The sequence below is a fragment of the Jaculus jaculus genome, chromosome 16 (assembly GCF_020740685.1).
Source record: "Jaculus jaculus isolate mJacJac1 chromosome 16, mJacJac1.mat.Y.cur, whole genome shotgun sequence".
Classification (NCBI taxonomy): Eukaryota; Metazoa; Chordata; class Mammalia; order Rodentia; family Dipodidae; genus Jaculus; species Jaculus jaculus.
This window is the reverse complement of record NC_059117.1, coordinates 75,546,221-75,566,819: the sequence shown is the minus strand read 5'-3', so window position 1 is coordinate 75,566,819 and position 20,599 is coordinate 75,546,221. Positions and strand designations below refer to the sequence as shown.

At 44.0% G+C, this 20,599-nt stretch overlaps 1 protein-coding gene and 1 long non-coding RNA gene across 2 annotated transcripts in view; one reads left to right on the top strand and one right to left on the bottom strand.

Annotated features, from left to right (window-relative positions):
• Positions 1-20,599, bottom strand: part of Adamts9 (ADAM metallopeptidase with thrombospondin type 1 motif 9) — a 189,328-nt gene that overhangs the window by 62,374 nt on the left and 106,355 nt on the right. The gene's annotated exons all lie outside the window — the stretch shown is intronic.
• The window catches only part of LOC123455308, a 40,557-nt gene that overhangs the window by 13,807 nt on the left and 6,151 nt on the right, over positions 1-20,599 (top strand). The window contains exon 2 of the long non-coding RNA XR_006633816.1: positions 5,257-5,368. This is a non-coding gene — a long non-coding RNA (uncharacterized LOC123455308). The remainder of the gene's footprint in view (positions 1-5,256; positions 5,369-20,599) is intronic.

Below are 20,599 nucleotides of genomic sequence, written 5' to 3'. Positions count from 1 at the left end.
AAACGAACTCCAAATGCATGCACCCCATGTGTGTCTGGCTTACATGAGTACTGGGGGATTGAACCGGGGTCCTTAGCCTTCACAGACAAGTGCTTAACAGCTAAGCCATATCTCCAGCCCTGTTCTGGGGCTTTCTACTCGTCAAGATCTACAAGTTTAATGTCTATGTATTTCAACTCAGCTGGTGGGAAGGCAACTCGAGATGTGGGCAGTGTGTTCTCATCAAGAATTGTCTTCAAAGCCAGGTGTGGTGGCACATGCCTTTAATCTCAGCACTTGGGAGGCAGAGGTAGGAGGAGGACCGCCATGAGTTCAAGGCCACCCTGAGACTACATAGTGAATTCCTCGAAAAAACCAAAAAAAAAAAAAAAATTAATAATAAGAAAAGAAAAGGCTTCACAAGCTTGAGCTTTCTGGAGACAAGTCCTGGATGGGACACAGGTAGACTCAGGGTCAGTGCTCTGGCCCTGAACTCAGTGAGTCCTTCCATTTGTCTTCTCATTTACACCAAGTGCCACGGCTTCTTAGTCATCAAGGTATCTGCCAACAACGCTCGTGCGCCTGCCTCATGGGTAAGGGCTGAACAACGGGAGAGGATGGGTTCCGGGCTGGGAGGCTGCACTGGACGTGGACACGCCCAGCCAGACGGAGCTGGAAAGTTCATCGTAAAGGGCTAGGACGAAGACGATGGAGGTAAGAAGAGGGGAGAGGGGAGGTCACAGACCAGGCTGTGGGACCCATCTGGGTGGAGCGAGAAGACGCCCATCTCAGAGGAAGCACTGGGCAGGTGGTGGTGGTGGGCCAGGACTGGCTGAGCTACACCCCGTGACTGAAGCAAATGGGTTAATCGGTGGTCTTGGAAGACACCGGCCCTCATTTGCTGTCCAGGGAGAGCTAATTTGCAATCTCGGCAGATGCAAGTCTACCTATGAGAAATGTGGGTGTGTGGGGGGGGGTGTTGAGCAGCTAACGGATATTTCCAAATCCAGGACTGGCCGATAGCAGGTTAGAAATGACAATCAGCGAAAAGCCGAGTCATGCACTAGAACGCACTACCAAGCTACCTCAAGACTTTTCTGGCCTTCTGACTGTGCCGAGAGTTTTGGACCATCCGTTGAGATAGGTAGTTCGATTTCTCTTTGGAAAATGGAGATAGTATTAATGGTTTCTTTTTTAATCTTATTTGAGAGAGAGAGAGAGAGAGAGAGAGAGAGAGAGAGAGAGAGAACGGGTGTGCTAGGGCCTCCAGCCACTGTAAATGAATGCCAGATGTATGCGCAATCATGTGCATCTGGCTTCTGTGGGTCCTGGAGAATCAAACCTGGGTCCTTGGGCTTTGCAGGCAAGTGCCTCAACCACTAAGCCATCTCTCCAGCCCTAATGGCCTCTTTTGATTCTTTAGAATCTGAAACAACTTCTAATTTACTTCATTTTAAAGAATGCTTGCGTGTCTCTTTTGATAGTAGCACAAAGCTCATCTTAATGATACTTTCCTTTTGCCTTTAACAAACAAAGTCAGGCGTCACCTAGAAATAACGCTATCAGGGAGGGTACAATGCTACGTGCAAGATTCACGACTCCCTCTGCCAACTTCAGGGACAAATGAAGTGAAAGACATGAGGGTCACGGGCTCAGTAAGGACAGATGGACACTTGCTAATGGCTACCGTCCCACCAAACAAACAAGGTGATTACGCGGCCATAGACTCGGGATCAAAGTTTCAAACACTGGCTCAATGGAAGGTTTGCAAAGCCTTTTGAGATCGACACACACCAAAAAGAAGACAAGACGAGGGGCTACAATTCCCATATGTTATTGCTCATTCTTTGCACTAACCCGGCAGCCAGTTAGCAAACATTTATAGAAGCAATGAGCATATGGAAGCGATAGTCATCACAGAATTGCAACATAAACTTGATGTTGTGATTTTTTCAAAAAGAAAGAAGCACCTAGGATGGCTTGGTGCTCATGCTGAACTAATTTGCTACAAGTTACTTTGATGAAAAAAAGATATTTTTCCACCAGATCTGCCAAATGCTAGACTGGATATCTTTCATTCACTTGTGACTATGAGCAAACTCTGGGCTAAGACACGCTGGTTTCTCTCGTTGAATCCCAAGGTAACCAGTATCTCTGGCATTACTAATGTTCTCTTTTGTAGACAGATTGGCCGAGGGGCAAGAAATGCCATCACCAGCCCGGGAAGTGGCAGAACTTATGCCTGGAATTGTTGTCCAGGCTGACCTGGAATTCACTATGTAGTCTCAGGCTGGCCACGGACTCACAGTGATTCCAACTCTTTAAATAAATAAAAATCTTCAGTATCTTGGAAAGGAGTGACATCACAAAGAGCAGATATACAACCACACAAATAAAGGGGCACATTTCTCTGCTGCTGGAACCTCACTCTGTTTCTTGGCTAATTTGAGGGCTCCTTAAACTTTTGGGGCCTGATGCCCTGTAGTGAATTATCCCTGTTGGCTCATGAGTGGCTTGTGGCATAATTACAAAGGTTCTAAGTCTGGGTCTGCCAATCCACTGAGGGCTGGTTTCTCCAATCCTTGAGGTATGTGACATTCTAAGGGTTATTCAGTCCACCTGTCAAGGTCACAGACTCAAGACTAGTGAAAGGATGTCTCATGACAGCTTATGGTCACATTGTAAGAAAAATGTAGATTATGATGGTTTGTGTCCAGAACAGAGAATTATTTGGTGCCGAGCACACCGGGAGAGGGTTGGGGGGGGGAGTGTCCTGGGGCTCTGTGTGTAGCTCAGGAGCCAGACTCTCTCTCCCTTTGCATCTCACAGTGGGCATGCCACCTAGAGCTGGCATGATGGGCAGAGAGGACTGAAAGCAGACAGAGGTGGCACACTTCAGGGGCTTCCAACACCAACGTGAACAAGCGTGCGTGCGTGTAATGACCCGTGGGTCTCTGACATCACGGAGGAGCAAATTCCAGGGGGGCTGAGCAGGAGAGCCACCCCGGGAAGTGAGCCCTGTCTGCGGGGCCTCGTGCTCAACTTGCTTTAACACGCAGCAGAGACAGAGTCAGAATCCTAACCGCCAGTTCACCACCATGCTACTGGAGACAAGCGACTTCTCCGCTGAGACTGGCTCTCTGTAAGACGGGACAAGCAAACTAGCTCTGAGCAGCAGAGTTGTGTGTCGATTAAAGGAGACTGTGCTTGCAAGCCTCGTAGTATTTTGGCCAGACAGCAAAAGTAAATAAATCAATAAATCATATATACTAGCCATCACCATAACCACTGTTCCTCAGTGGAATTTTTAGGATATCTCCTACTATGCCATTAAAGGTGCACATTTAAAAAATATCTGCATTTGTCAACTTGAGAGACATTCCGCAGGACACTGGAAGAAGTTAGTGTGGCAAAATTCCAGCTGGCTGCAGGTATGGGGGCCTTTCCTTTCTAAAGAGCGCAGAGAAATGCACAGAACAGACCTGAGGGTGGAAGATAGCTTTTCTGGAAGCCTCTGTTTGTCTCCAGACAGCTACCTGTTTAGAACGGTCTCTTTTTTCTAGAGTAAGAAAGTCAGACGCAGCATGGAATGACATCTCTTTTGCAGTTTTTCCCTCCAGGACTGCCTTCCACTCCCTCTTCTGACTTCGCTGGTGATATTTCTTCAAGTGTCCTTCATCCGGACTTAGCAGCAGTAATAAGCATTACTGAGCACGGGTTCGCTCAGATGCTTGGGAGTGGTCACAGCTCTGGGTCCAGCATATTATCTCTTTATTGTGAAGCACTTGGGGCAGCTTTGATAAAACGTTTCACAAAATCAGAACAGCTCTGAGTGGGGGCCACTGAAGAGAGTGAAAGTTTTACCAGGAAACAAGGGCTGTGACTTCAGGGCGTCAAGCCAGCTGTGACAGGCCTGCCGGATGGCTGTTTATGTCTAGGACCACCCTGGCACTTAGTACTATGAAAAGGATCTGAGAACACACGAGATTGGCAGGAAACACTACAGAAGAGAGCAGACACAGGAGTCACAGTCACCCCAAGCCGGATGGGGCACTGGGCCACCCTCCCATCTCTCTGCCCCACCCCCCTGCCTTGCTAAAAGATGTAAGGAAAGCAACTATGGTTCACATGTCAACTATTGGACCCTACTTCAAGACTGCTGTCAATATGAGAGCCAAGTAGGTGGTCCTTCTGAACAAGAGGAATGGCAGGCGCAGGCAGACAGCACAGACTGGAAAAGTTGCCCTGTGCTGTATAATCCCCCAAGAGTGAGGGCTCTCCAGGGGCCCCTCCTCCACCTCCATGCTCACAAGTTTATACAAGAGGACATAGGGCTGAGGAGGTGGCTCAGCCGTTAAGGGCACTTGCTTACAAGGTCTGATGGCCTGGGTTCAGTTCCCTACTAGCCACATAGGCCAGATGCACAGGGCAGCGCATGTGTCTGCAGTTCAGCTACAATGGTTGGGGCCTTGCTGTGTCCATTTCCCTTGCCTATAAATTTTTAAAAATTTACAAAAAGAGGAAGAAATATATTTTAGCATTACATGGGGGCTGGAGGGAAGGCTCTGCTGTTAAAGGTGCTTGCAAAGCCTCAGTCCCTGGGTTCAATTTCCCAGTTACACATGTGAAGGCAGATGTACAGACTGGCACTTGAGTCTGGAGTTTGTTTACAAAGGCAACAGGGCCTGGGACCCCCATGCTTTCTCTCTCTCTGTAAGTAAATCCAATACTGACACTGCACATCATTGTACTTGAAGTCTGTCACACAAACTGTGACACCTAAACTGCCATTCATTTTGTTCTACATATATGTAATAATTGCAGTTTTTCTCTTGATCAAGACAGAAATCAAATGCAAGAAAATGGCACCTGGTGAATCCTATCATGGTCATTTCATACCAATGTCACCACATTACCTCACCAGGCCCTGTTACCCAAGATGTTCTTTGCTTCCCCGTTTTCAAGATGCTCAACTATGTTTTTTTTTTTTTTTAATTTATTTATGGCAAAGAGAGAGAAATAATAGGAACATCAGGGCTTCTACCCACTCCAAACACACTCCAGACACATGCACCACCCACCATGTGTATTTGGCTTGTGTGGGTTCTGGGGAGTTGAACCTGGGTCCTTAGGTTCATAGGCAAGCGCCTTAACCACTAAGCCATCTCTGCAGCCCTTCACTATGTTTGTAGGCCATCTTTCCCTTTCAAGGATATCCACAGGAATCCCTTGTAGCCAGACTTCTGGGAGAATAATGGTGCTGGCATTTTTTTTCAGGAAAGAAGTGAGGATAGCGCCAGTGGTGTCTGCCACAGGAGTATTTATGAAAGCACACTGGAGGACAGAGGAAACCATGGGTTGTAAGACCTTAGCCTCGGCTGTCCCAAAGGTAAGTTCAGAGGTGTCTGAGTAACTAATCAATGGCAAAGCTACAGCTGGTGGGGTCAGTGACCACAATGTCTTGGAAAATGAAGGTGGTCAGTGATCAAAGGTCCAGGCTCCAGGGATCAAGCAAGTCGGCAAGTAGTAGAGCCAGGTAGGGACTCATGTTAGCGTCTGAGGCAGCAAGGGACCTCTCGCAGAAGGCGATGCCAGCACTGGGAATGCTCTTCCAGAAACGCAGTTCATTAGGTTGTCCCCAGACTCTGATGTACCCAACCAGTGCCTGCCTCTCCAATGGCACTTTCTTGAACAGTGTATTAATCAGTCATTTAAAAGACACCAGGAGGGCTGGAGAGATGGCTTAGTGGTTAAGGCGCTTGCCTGCAAAGGTTCAGGACACATGTTCGACTCCCCAGATCCCATGTGAGCCAGATGCACAAGGTGACCCATGCGTAAGGTTGCACATGCACACAAGGTGGCACATGGGTCTGGAGTTCAGTTACAGTGGCTGGAGGCCCTGGTGTGCTAAGTCTCTCTCTTACTCAAAAAAGGTCAGTCTGTTGGGTTTGCCTCCCCACAACAAAAACAAAAAAAAAAAAAAAAAGAAAAAGAAAACACTAGGACAGAGTGCCTGTCTTTCATTGCCTTATCCATCTTGCCTTACTCCTTCTGTCCTCCCTTCAAAAGCTACATGTAAAAGAAGAATCTTTTTTTCTTCATGTGTGTGTGTGTGGGGGGGGATTGGCATGCCAGAGCCTCTAGCCAGTGCAATCAAACTCCAGACACCTGTGCCCCCCGTGCACATGTGCAACCTTGTGTGCCTACATCCCTGTGCATCTGGCTTATGTGGGATCTGGAGAGTTGAACGTGAGTCCTTAGCCTTTGCAGGTGAGTGCTGTAAGCACTAAGCCATCTCTCCGGGCTAAGAAGAATCATTTGACAGGGCAGTGAAATAGGCTGTATGGTTCGCCTCTGAATCCACTGATTGAACCAACCCTGGGTCAAAAATATATGGAACAAAATGTCACAACTCTACCTAACATGTGGCGACTTTCTCTTGTTCCCTAAATGTTACGGAAGTACTAACAGAGCATTTACATTGTGTTAGATTTTGTAAATAATCAGGAGATGTTTTAAAATATTCAGGATATGCACAGATTATAGTCAATCATCACACCGTGTTTTTAAAAAAAATATTTTGGCCATCATGTTTTTAATTATTTATTTATTTATTTATTAGAGAAAGAGAGAGAGAGAGGAGAACAGGCATGCCAAGGCCTCCATCCACTGCAAACAAACTTCAGATACCTGTGCTAACATGTGCATCTGGCTTACGGGGGTTCTGGGGAAGCAACCTGGGTCCTTAGCTTCACAGACAAGTGCCTTAACCGCTAAGCCATCTCCAGCCCTGACACCATTTTCTACGGGGGACCTGAGCTTCCACATACATAGAGCTTGGTCCTGGGTACTCCCTGTGCATAGCAAGGGAGAACTACACTTTCCCACTTTGGGGGGAAGTAGCCTATGTAATGAACTGGTTTTTGGGTGGGTGTGGACACCAGAACTGTGTAACCATCTGAGCCTTTATTCAGCGAAACACAGCTTTATGGATGGGGGAAAGGTCATTTTAAACAACATTGCATCAGCTGCTAATCCCCCAAGTTTGCATTGTTCCACTACGAATTTTGGCAGAACTCAGTCAGTCTTAACATACTGCATTTACGTTCTTTACCTTCTCATTGAAATCATATTCCTTCTCTTGCTTTGGTAATATCTCTCAGAAGTGTCACCAAGAAAGGACGAGAGGAGAAGAAATAAAAGGTAACAGGTACACTGCTCACAACATAGAATATTTGCTAGTAGGCAGAACCAAAATTATGCTTAATGGTGTTCTACACACTTTTAAACATTTTATTTATCCACTGGAGGAGACACACAGATAGAGCGTGAGGAGAGGCACACCAGGGCCTCTTGCTGCTGCACGCAAACTCCAGACACATGTCCACCGTGCATGTGGCTTTACCTGGGTACTTGGAAATCAAATCTGGGCCAGGAGGCTCTGCAAGCAAGTGCCTTTAACTGCTGAGCCATCTCTCCAGCCTGGTGTTTGACACACTTAAATTATTCTTAGACTGTGCTCAGATGTATTTAAGTGGATGTCCAAAGAGTGAGGCAATGACCTGAATCTCAAGTTTGCCTTTTTAACTTTCCAAGATATCTAACACTGCGAGCGTCTATTTGCAGTTTTATTCAACAGAGATGTAAAGTGATGTCCAGCATGCATCGCAAACAGCACGTTCCCAGCAGAAGTCCTTCCGTCCCTCCGCAGAGCTCTTCTTCCTACAAGCTCCTCCATCTCAACCATGGGAATACTACCCTTCCCTTTTCCCAGTCCATTAAACCTGGAGGCACGCTGCCTCTTGTCTTTCTCGCATACCCCACATCCATTCAGCAATACCTCAAAAGACATCAGGACCCTCCCATGTCTGATATCGCCCCTGTGACCACGGCTGTCTGTCTCACTATTGAATTCCTCTGAGTCACCACAATGTGTTCCTAGTGGCACTCCTGCCTCCTCCCTGAACACAGAAGCCAGAGCCACTGTTTGAAAACAAACTGACGTTCTTTTTCAACTCCATCTCCCCATCTAGGAGCTTCCTATGTAACTGAAAGCAGGAGTCCCTCCAATTGCCTACGCCTGTCCTTGGGCTGCCTGCGCCGCAGTTACTGCCACACCCCTCCTTCCCTCAGTGACTTCATACTGTGTCTCACCAACTCTTCTGCCACACTGACCTCTCTGGACCAGTAAGATATGCCCGGTGCACTTCTGCCTCCAGATCTTAACCCGTAACATACCTGTTCCAGATACGACCTAGTTCATTTTCGCATTTCCCCTGAACTGTGTTCCAACAGAGGCTTACCGGAGACTGCCTCAAATCTCCTTAAGTTTCCATTCCCATTTCTACCGTATTCCCTGCTCCTCTTGCTTAGATTAATTTTACTTATCAACTGATCACCATTTCTTTCCCACTTTGTTTTGTTTTATATGTACCCCCCAATACAAATTTACTTATTTTTGAGGGTTTTTAGTTGGCTGTTCAATCCCAAAGGCACGGCAACATGTCTAGTGTAGGGGAAACAGTCAGTTACTCATACATGGTGCAGGGGAATTCAGGCTCTACTGGCACTGCGTAGAAACAACAGCTCCTCACCCCACAGGAACATTTAAGGGTTAAGCAAACATCTTGCACAATGTTAAGTTTATCGTGAGGAAGAATAAACAGACAGGGTTCTCACTGGCCCAGTCCATTCAGTCGAGAACTGGCTGAGCACTCTCTTGGTTCAGTATTGACCTCTCAAGTGCAAAGCTAAATACTGCATGGGTGTTAGCTAAGAGGAAGTTTATCTGAGATTGTAATATCAGACAAACAGACGGCAAGTGGCAGAAAGTAGAAATTCAGCATACTACAGATGCTGCAAATGTGAAACCAAGATAGCAAGTTCAGCTGTATGTCTAATCTCAGCACTGGAGAGGCAGAGGCAGAAGGATTATCACCAACTCAAGGTCAGCCTGGGCTACAGAGAGAGGCTCTGTCCCAAATAAAACAAGCAAGCAAACAAACAAACAAAAAAAACCCCAAAGCAATAACAAAATAGAAAAAATGAAGTGGAGCTCTAAGCCACGGGTGTCAACATACACCCCAAGTGCCCACAACCTCGCTACGCCTACTCCAAAATGCCAACAGGGACTGATTCTGCTTCCACGTGGAAAAATGTGTCACACAGGCTTAAGCAGACTACAAAGACACAGTTGACAAGAATGAATTTTAGCTAATCCAGGAAGTTTCTATCTCCATTCTGACTAGAAAACCTAAAACAAACAAATGAAGAAAAAAAGAAAGAGTAAAAGAAGGAAAAAAAAGGAATCTCACCCCAAAAAGCAAAAGCAAAACCAGCTGAGAACTTCTACTTCTAATACCAAATGACATGTTTTAATTTAGTAACATTCTCTTTAGAAAAAAATGTATTTATTTATTTATTTGCAAGATGAGAGAGAAGGGGGAGGGAGCCCAGGGCCTCAGCCACTGCAAACGAGCTCCAGATGCATGTAGTGCTTTGTGCATCTGGCTTTATGTGGGCACTGGGGAATCGAACTGGGGTGCTTACGCTTTGTAGGCAAGCTTCTGAACTGCTAAGCCATCTCTTCAGACACAAGGCTCTCACGGTATAGGCCATGCAGGACTATGGAGCCAACACAGAGCCCATGTGGGTGCAATTATAGGCAGGGTCCTTGTTACCCAGATGTTAGAGCCACGTCATGTCCACAAAGACTGAGGTTTCTTAGCTCAGGAGGATCTTTGCTGACAGATGGGCTAGTCCCACCCTTGCAGTGGGCCATCCACATCCAGTGGGGAAGTTGGCCCATTTCAGAGCCACTATCTAAGAATGGGGGGATCAAGTTCAATTGCCTAGGTCCTTTGAAAGCCATTCTAGAGAAAGTATATAAAGATCCAATTCAAAAACGCAAACATTCAGCCCTTTCCAAATGGTGATAAGTAAAATAAACAAAAGTAGGAACCTGACAGAAAACTCCTGGGGGACATTTCAGATCTTACAGGAAACTTGACACCATGGACGAGAGCAAACCCATTTGCACACGAGCAAGAGCTTGCTCCTTTGATGTGTTACCAATCAAAATTGGGATTTCTAGAAGGTTTGAAAGCCACACGCGGCAGTGTGAAAACTCGGAGCTCTGAACTGCATCAGTTATAGATCCCAACATTACTGATTGTATGAAGTAGGGAAATATACTGAACATTTGGAATCTTGATTTTCCTTTCTACACAATGGACATGCTAAGACCATTCTGCAAAATTATGTGAGAGTCACCAATTCTCTGACCGGGGCCAAAGCTCACAGATATTCCAAACCCAAGGGGTATTTGTTATTCTTTCTCTTTCCAGTTAAAGCCATCTGGCCAACTACAGATGGGCACCTGGCTGCATCATATCAGAAATGTAAATCAACCAATGGGGCATCAACTGGTGACAACAGAAACGGAAAAACCCTTTAACTCACAAAAGTGAGCTGTTCACCAATGGCCTTATTACTTATTGGTTTTGTGGAAGATTTACTTATGCTCAGTTCATAGCCTAGAAACATTGGTAAGATTCTATGTAATAAAAAGTCAAAATTCTATTTTAAAGAGATTTTTGATATGGTGAGTCTTTTGATAATCTAAGTCTAATTCTAGAAGGTGGCGCCCATTTACCAAGATGGATATCCAAGATCTCATGAACATTGAGCCACCAGTGTGAATGTCTGTTTTTAGTAAATTTTTTTTTTTTATAATCTTCCATCAAATAAAGTTTAAAGATTGTGGAGCAATGTACTGTTTCATTCCTGGTTAGGGTCCACCTTATGGTTGTGAAAGCTGATGGTGTCTTGGGTTTAGTGTGTCTGTCTCTCCTTTACTAACAGACATCTTTCCCAGCACCCCCACTGTCTGCTGTCCCTCTGGAGTCAACAGTCATGATGGTGAGCTTTTTAAAAGAGAAGAAATAAGATTGATATTCCTTCTAGGAGCTTCGGTGATGTAATCAGCACACAGTACTTATATAATTTTCCTTCTAGGTCCAAGAGCTGCATCATTTAAAATATTCTCTGCCTGTATGATGTCACTTGCTGTTATACCTGTGTTGTGAGCACATGTGTGAGTGTGGGGGGTGTGACATAGAGTTTGGGCTGGTAAACATGTAATGTTGACCATCTGCTAAAGGGAAAACAGTGGTATGGGGAAGTGGGACTCAGAAATTTTCTTCTCCAGAAACACATAGACATAAAACCATATGCCTAGAAGAGCTGACCCTATGAATAAAACCCTCTGATGAGCTAAAAAGAAAAGAAAACTAACAAATAACCAACACACCAACATCAGAAAAGTATGAAAGCCTAGTAACTTCTACAAAATAGCCACTTCTCTTATTGGAGAGAAGAAAAGGAGTAATTTTATAATGTCGAAGACTTTTTGACTTAAAAAATAGGAATTTGTCATCAAATATATTTGGGAAATGTTGCAGGTTACTGACTCCATAGTTGTGGGTTTATAAAAGGACGACGTCTGATGTAGGGAAGTCATGGAGCGATGGAGTGGGAGGGCACTGGGTCCTGTCCCTGCCCTTGGGATAACTGGTGATACTGGAAACAGCTTTGGGTGTCACGTGGAGAGAGGATGCTAGAGGCACCTAGTGGGCAGCAGCCAAGGGTGCTGATGAACATCTTTCAAGGCTCAGAAGGAACCACATGTGTCACCCACAATTAGAAATTATAAGGTGCCCATGTCAACAATGCCAATTTAGGGAAATCCTGATTCATACTTTTTAAGTATCCATAGGGTGGTCAGTGTGCTCCTCACAGAAATCAGGTGTTCTACTTCCTCAGACAAGATGTCACTAGAATTCATTGTTTTGAAACAGTCTCTCAAAGAGTCAACCTAGATCTTCCACTCTGCCACTGAAGCCTGACCAAACGCGAGGTCCTGCTAGACTGTTTCCCAGGTTCAATATTGTTTTTATCACTGATGAAGAAAGCTACATGAACATCAAATGAAAAAGAATCCAACATGTGAACTAACCAAGCTGTCAGAATGATCCTACTGTCCAGAATGTGTTGAGGAACAGCCCAATTACACTTGAATTTTTTTTTAAATACTGATTGCTCATGCCAAAGTTTGCATGCAGAACATCTCTTGACTGTATTCCGTGGTGACACTTGTAAGCTGCCTTCCACCCCTCCCTATCTCTGCCATTCCCCTGCCTCCACCAGGGATGAGTAACACTGTAGCAGATTCAGTTTGCAGCAACAAGTGCCAGTGAAAACCTTGTTGGAATTTCACAGACCTCAGCAGGATCTCACACAGGGTTTGATATTCAGATTTCCAGAGAGAAGACCCACCAGCCTTCTCTCATTCCATACAGCCTGAATCTGCGAATTTCAGGTCTGTCTTTGGCACAGAACTTCCGTCATTCCCTGACACCTCAACCTTGGCACTATTTGGGGGATTTGAGGTGTGTGATGTTTTCTTGCATACGGTTTGTACATTCCTGTTCTCAACACATTCAGTAACGGGAGTACCTCCATCCCTACATGTGGTGACCAAAACTGTCTCCAGACACTGCTAAAAGCCCCCAGGAGGATCAAGATGGTCCCTAACTGACAATGGCTGGATGCTCCCAAGACTCCTAGGAAGTTCTTCATGTTTGCTAAAGTGGCTTGATTTGAATGGAAGTGGCAGGCATGGGTCCACACAGCACCGGGACATATGGGAGTGGCAGAGCCATCTGCTCATCACTCTAGCAAAACCAGGGACTTAGGCTAACAGCTTGGGGAGCCTTGCTCTACAGAGAACGTGACGTGCGCAGCGTGAAATTCATTGTCACGCAGAACAAGGCTGCCAGTTACAATGAACAGACAGCTTCCTGGAGACAGCACTTCCTCCCTGATATCAGTGACCGACCACCTAAGGAGTTCCTGGATATGTCACGTCAGATTCAAAGACAAGCCCAGAGAAGGAAATATGACATCACTGCGACCCCTTCTCCCAGAGCTGCAGGACTAGATGAGCTGTCTGGGCGAGAGCTTTTGGCTAACTCAAAAGAAACAAACAACACACAGTTTTTTTTTTTTTTTGGGGGGGGGGAATCTCTTGTTTTCAAAGGAATTTGGACTTTGGGCAGGAATATGTTAAAAAGAAGACTTTGAATATTGCTAGTTATTTATCAGAATTTAAAAGCATGCCTGTTTTGAAAGAAAGCTGGGATTTTCCTGGGAAAGGGAGGATATGTATTTATTTATATATTTCCCAGAGGCCTAGGGACTTTTTATTTCAGTAGCAGGGAGTAGCAAGGCGCAGTGCAGGCGGGAAGAGAGACCGGGAAAGAGAAAATCCAGGAGAAAGGCAGGGAGGGTGGAAGACAGACTTCCAGTTGAACTCTGAAGGCCAAAGTGCTTCTGTTGTTACCCAAGTAGGCTTACAAACAGCTCCTAAAACATGTCAGAAATTCAGAAGTCCTCAAACAAACCCAGACCCACTGTTTATCCTTCTATGAAAGAAAAACACACACTCTAAGCAGATTTATTTAAAAAAAAAAAAAAAGTTGAAGAGTAACGGATTTTACAAAATTTTAAATTTACAGAAAAAAAATTGCAAAGCCCTCACCAAAGTCTCCTGTATCTCCTTGCCAAGGAGCCCCCCAATTGCCACCCTTTTCCTTCACTGGCTCGTCCTGTCTAAATAAATGCCTTCACTATTTGTCCTTTCCTGAACAATTTCTCAACAAAATTACGTGGGCGGAAGTCAGTGTCTTTCTGTAGAAGCAAGGATCTCAATTCCTTGGCTCACTGAGGTTATTTCAGAAGGGGCTTAGGGAGAATTCCTTGAATCAAAGACGGACAGATGAGCCAGGAGACGAAGGGGCACTTCTAAAACTCAGCCCACCTGCTGGGTGGCAGTTCAGTTCAGGATGTGGGTGTGGAGAGGATTTTTTGTCTGGCCCCTGTAAAAGGGAATTGGAGGTCTCCTGAGTCAATCTGCCGCGAATGCCACTGCATTCATTTAAACTTCTGGTGGTGGTGGTGGGGGGGGGGACTTCAAGTAGGCGCTATGACTGTGAATGGATCTATAAAGGTTTCCTTAACAGAGGAGAAGGCTTGCAAAGGCAGCTGGTCACAATGACAGGGATGGGGGAGACCTCGCCATGGTTCTGTTCCTTCTGAGGTGTCTTCAAAACAAGTGTCCTCTCCAGTGGCACATACTGGGGTCACTGAATATGAAAGGCGCTCTTCCTAATGCTTTTTCTTCACATAGACAATGATGGCTTGGGAGTCCAGATCCTACGAGGTGGCTACCTGCTGGGTTCCACATTTTGCCATCTCCCTCAGGAGTATTAATCAGGGCTTCCCACCCACCGCCCGCACGAACATGCTTTCTCTCAGTGTGAATGTCAATGGCCGTGAACTTGGACTCCGAGGCCCACTTGAGGAGTGTTCGTTTTAACAGCTGCTGTAGGGGAAATTTGGGAGGTAAGCACTCTCACGATGGCTGTTTCTGAGAACCTGTTTTTACACTGCTGTTTTTCCCAATGCCCAGCTGTGGCCACCGATGTTCCGTGAAACAAGGGCACACACCTCTAGAAAGGCAAGAGAGAGCTAAGTGCCAGGGACATCCTACGCAGGGGCCTCTCCCCTGCGGACCCAGGGCTCTTCTCTGTGGCTTATTTGTATGTTTGATTTCTTGGTAAGGTTGTAGCTAATCACCTGGGGCTGCTATCTAGTGCAGCATCCCCCGGCTACAGGGAGCTAATTCAAACTTAGTGTCCATGCAGTTCCTCTTAATTTTAACTAATAAAAGAGAATAATGAACAGTTCATTGTCTCTTAGCCACATGAAGTTTACTAAGTTTTACGAAGTTTTGCTGTTACCCAAGCTGGCCTTGAACTTGGGACCCTTCTGCCTCAGTCTCCCCAGGTGCTGAGATCATAGGCCTATGGCACTAGGCCCAGATAAGGGTTGAGTAGTAGTTGGTTAGTGACCCCCACTTTGAACAGGTAAGATGCAGACTGTTCCCATCATTGTAGGAGGTCATTGGGCTGTGTGGATCGAGGTAGACCCTCTTCCTTACAGGACAAATGGCTTGTGGACTGGATTAGGCCTACCAAATTACCTTCCTTGCTCTCGACTGCACATACTTATCTTGACTACCTGTTTCCTATAGTCTATGTTTCTTGAAAGGGACAACTTGGTCTTTTAAGCCATTCATCCCAATGATCCCAGAGGAAAGGAAATACAAAACACAGAAGATGGTGTGGCAGCCCACAGGTTTACACTGGTTTTATTGGCATCCACTCAATAACAAATGGAAAAATGTACTCTCAACTCACAGCTTCCCCCATGTGAGGAGGCTTGGACTCCCAGCAAGGCAAGAGGGTCTGGTTCTGGAGATCTGGGGCTCTTGGCTCTCAGACCACTGAGCCCACATTTGGATTGTAACATAGCAGCAAATCAAAACAGATTCTCTGTCTTTTTTTTTTTTTTTTTTAAAGTTTAGATGTCCTCAGCCAGGGACATATTTCTTATTAAAAAAAATGAGTGGATAACTGTACATTAGGACTATTGCTAATTTTTATTTATTAAACAGACCCATCAGCAACCTTGACACCATCCATTTAGTAGCAATTTATACTTTTATTGATGTGGGGACGGAGATGGGCTGAGGTGAAACGAATTGTCACATACTTTAATTCCATGAGTATTTTTTTATTTTTTATTTCATAATATTTTTTCTTTGTCCTTTACAAAGTGATATACCAATTTGTTGCTCACTGTGTCGGTAGCACCGAGAACAGTCCCTACCCCACCGTAGGGATTTTGAGAGTATTTCTTGGAAAATGAATGCCTTTTGTCTGAAAGGGAGTGAGATTGAGGTTGCTGCTCCTCCCTATCCTCTCCCAGGATAAATCTTCTGGAACTTTCTTAGCTAATCCTCAGGTTCTTCCTGGATACAACCCTTATTTATCTTCCTCTTCACATTCCATAGTTTCCACTTCATTCCACTCAGGAGGACAACTCCAGGATATGAGTCAGCACAGGACACAGTCACCTCTGAGCAGAAGAATAACCCTTTGAAACCTGTGCCTCCCACCTTTAAACTTCTAAACCCATAAAATTGGATTCTGCCAAACTGCCACAAAAGACCAGGGAAAAGGCATGACAGAGGCTCTGGCAGACATGCAGCCACCAGAGAGCAGTGAAAAACAGAAACATTTAAAGCCTGCTAAGTTTTACCTCCACTAAACGGGCACAGGCAAATGTTATGATTGCTCTAAACATGTTGAGCATTGCTATTTTACACAGTTTTAATCTACACTGAGCTCAGAGACAATGTTGTGACTTTATAAGTCTTTCATACTGTTTCAATTAAAATGAGAAAATAACCATTCAGGAGGCAGAGATAGGAAGATCAGTTAAGTTCTGCCTGAGCTATATAGCAAGATGCTATCTCAAAAGCAAGACAAAAAAAATCTTATTTTTCATACACCACACAAAGAAAGGAGATTGTTCATCTTCAAGTATAGCAATGTGTTGGTGACCTAGCTTCATCTTAGCAGTTGGTGATCTAATAAAGTTGGGGATCTACTAGTTCATCCTAGTAAAAATAGTTGGTGATCTACCTTCATCCTAGAAAAAATAGTTGGTGATCTACCTTCATACTAGTAAAAATAGTTGGTGATCTAGCTTCATCCTAGCAAAAATAGTTGGTGATCGAGCTTCATCCTAGTACAAATAGTTCGTGATTGAGCTTCATCCTAGTAAAAATAGTTGGTGATCTACCATCATCCTAGTAAAAATAGTTGGTGATCTACCTTCATTCTAGAAAAATAGTTGGTGATCTACCTTCATCCTAGAAAAATAGTTGGTGATCTACCTTCATCCTAGTAAAAATAGTTGGTGATCTAGCTTCATCCTAGTAAAAATAGTCGGTGATAGAGCTTTATCTTAGTAAAATTATTTGAACTTAGCAAAAATTATTTCTTTTAATTTGTTTTCATAGTCAAAAATTTTATGTCATCGCTATGGTCTAGCCAAAGTAAAATCTTTAATATAAAAGAGAGGGGGTGTTGCCAGTGCCTAAATACAAAAATTGTAGGGAGATTTTTCTTTTTTTTTTTTAACTGTTATTTATGGGAAATTCCTGATAGCCACAATAAATTAGGATTTACTGATACTGGAATCAAATGTAGAATGTCAACATGAGCTCAATATATTTTTTTTTTTTTCCGATGTGGGCTCTCTCTCTCTTGCCCAGACTGACCTGGAATTTACTTTGTAGTCTCAGGGTGGCCTTGAACTCACTGCACTCCACCTCCCTGAGTGCTGATTTAAAGGTATGCACCACCACACCCAGAGTGAACTCAATAATCCTGAGATTTGATGATGTTTTAGTTTGGGGCATATCTTTTACTGAATGCAAACAGGAGTCTCAAGGTTTGCTGTGAACACAGGCTGCTGTTTTCACTTGGAAAGATCACCAGAGTCAGCACATGGTGGGGAGTGCCACTTGTCACTCATGTATGTACCACATGCCCCCGGTGGGACGGCAGGAGGGGTGGCATCATGTGGACTTACTTGGTGTATGTACCACATGGCCCCGTGGCTGCTGAGGGCAGCCCCTTGTGGGATGTCAGGAGGGGTGGCATCCTGTGGACTTACTTGCCATGGAACACTGTATGTGTTCAATAAAAACTAGCTGCTGTTCATTATCTGCTTTCAGATGTTCTCTTATTTTGCATCTTATTTGGGTGCCACTATAAACCACATGGTCAAATGGAAGGGGAATAGGGAAGGAGGAATCTACAGCCCCTTTTATATGTGTATATGTACATCTGACGTACAATCTATCATCCATCCATCCGCCCAAGTTTCTATCATCAATTTGCCCACCCATCCAACTATCTATCATTTACCTACCTACCCATCCAATCTACCAATCCTCTATCTATTAACACAAGCTACATCCTGAAACTTCCAAGTTCGTTGATAGAGTATTCCTTCTCTTTAATAAGAAATACTTTCTGAAATGCACTGAAGTTGAAAAATACCAAAATTGGCAAATGTAATTTGTTAGCAGCTACCTGAACAGAAAGAATAGAGTGTAATCAAATTTCTGCACATTTGTGGATTGTTCTGCTACGGTCCACTTCACTGCTGCACTCAGAACCATCTCTTCTAATCACTCTGCTGCTTTCTCCTGCCTGTGTTATTCTTATCTGTAAACTCAGTTAAGTGGAACGTTCATCTTTCAAAGTTGAGACTCAATGGGTCAGGACTACAGTATTAGGAGAAAAAAAATAACCAACAAAACAGTAAGCCTCATATATTTTTGTTTATAGAACTAAACAGCATTTCTTATTCAGAAAGATTTCTCTTAAGTAGTTCTTTAAAATGTACACTTTAAACTAGCCAATTACATGAAGTTTAACACTTGGCTACTCAGGTTTAGGGTGAGGGCAACAGAAGAGAATTTACAAAATTAAGATGTATCTTTTTAAAACCAAAAGAAACACGTGCATTTATTTCTAATTCACATAGACTATTTGTCTTTACAGATACACACTGATTTTTAAACATTGCTTATAAAATTAAATAACATGGAAAAATAAATAAGCTTTATTATATAAACACATAGAAATCTGTACTGCTCAAAATATTCAGAAAATCCTAGGTGTGGCTGCTTAAAACTGTGTTCAGAAAATATGATTGTGTACAATCTTTATTTATTTATTTAGCCATAGAGTGAGGTCAGAAAACACTGATGTCAAACATCTTTTCTTCCTACCTATAGAAGCTGCAAACCTTAGCATGAAATGAGGTAGACACACTCTCAAGTTGGCTGGGCCAGGACAAAAGCACACTTCCTTCATGAGCTCATAAATTCTCATTACGCAGGTTGGCAAGGTCCCAAGCACCTGAAGCCAGGTTCAGAGAACACTTCTAGGCTTGACATTAAAAAAAAATATTTTTTTCCTCCCAAGGACAGGAATGAGTCTCTAAGGTGACAAGTGAGCCGAGCTACGCAGGGCTATGCAACAAGAAATGTCACTGAACTACCCTGGGCAGGTGGCATTCCCTAGCTCATGTGACTTTTGCTGTCTGGATGAATTAGTTTCCTCCAGAATGCTCCGGATGTATAAGCTACTTCCTGCTTAGCACAACAGGGTTCCCTTTCCAATTCGTGTCCCTTGTCCCAGGACAAGTGCGTTCATAACCTAGTGAGCTCCTGGGACAGGTTCAGTGTTCAATGGAGTCAAAGAAGAACTTCTTCTCATAAATTATTAAAAATAAAGAGTCCTCACATTTTGAGAAGGGCAGGGGAAGCTGAATCACTGGAAGATATTTTTCCCAATCATGGTTTTCCTTTCCTTTCCTTTCCTTTCCTTTTTTTTTTTTTTTTTTTTTTTTTATTGTTTAACAGTCTCACTGTGAAACCCAGGCTGGCCTGGAAGTCACCATATAGCGCAGGCTTGCCTCAAACTCAAAGTGATCCTCCTGCCTCAGCCTCGGTGCTGGGATCATAGGTGTGAGTCGGAAAGTGTAGGTCCTTAAACCTTAAGTTCCAGGAAGCTTCACTATAAGAGACTCTGGAAGCCACGCCAGCCATGATTTGGAGTTTCTTTCCTAAATAATGCCTCTGAGCAGCTAGTGTTGAAGGAGCCTAGCTCCTCTTTGACCTCAGAGAAGGCCTTCCTTCCCTTGACCTTGAAGAAGGCTGCCTCACATGTGCATAACTGCTTCTGTGTAAGACAGGCTAAGTGTGGGAGACCCTGTGGGCCACAACCAACGTCAGAAAGAGCCATTGTTACCCTGGCCTCTAACCAATGCAAGCTGCTTTCTGTTGGAAGCAGCATGTTAGCACCTCAAATGCACTTTTTAAACAACTTAATTAACAACACTGAAGTTACAATGGTAAAGCACCACAGAATGGATTTTATGGCTGTGAGCACAGTTCAATGAGGTATGCTTTAAATGTAGACCGACTAAGACGTCGTACCAAACACCCACGGAAATGAACAGAAAATTCACACCAACATCCTACGGTGAAGTCTGAATGATAGCCCCTCATACACGGAGGAAAGGTAATATATTACAAATGTGTCTACATAAACAAAATGCTCTCCATTTAATTTTCTTTTAAGTCACAATTTAAAAGCTTTGTAGAGGTGGCCTTGCTCTTAAGACTATGCAGGCATTTAAAAATATGTTCAACTAATGATTGCTTTCACAAGGGAAACAATGAAATCACACAGGCAGCGAGGCTACTTTTTCAACCCATCTTTTTGAGTACTAGGACACGGGCGTTTTCCTCTCTCTCCTTCCTCCTGTCTTATATTTCAGAAAACTGCACCCAGCCCCAGGAAGAACAGCTCTATTAAACATGCTTATAATGTCAAATAAAATGGCAATATTTTAAGCTTTAAGCCCTTAAAAGATCAGTGAGGGAGGGTGGTGGTCTTGTGCAAACAAAATTAAACTATATAGAGACTACTGAAAGAAGAGAAACTAACATATATATGTATAAGCACACATACTACACAGACATGTATGTACATATATGCACATAGATATATTTCTACATTATATAATTCTCTAAGTCTATTTTATTTTTTAATTTTCCCAAGAAATT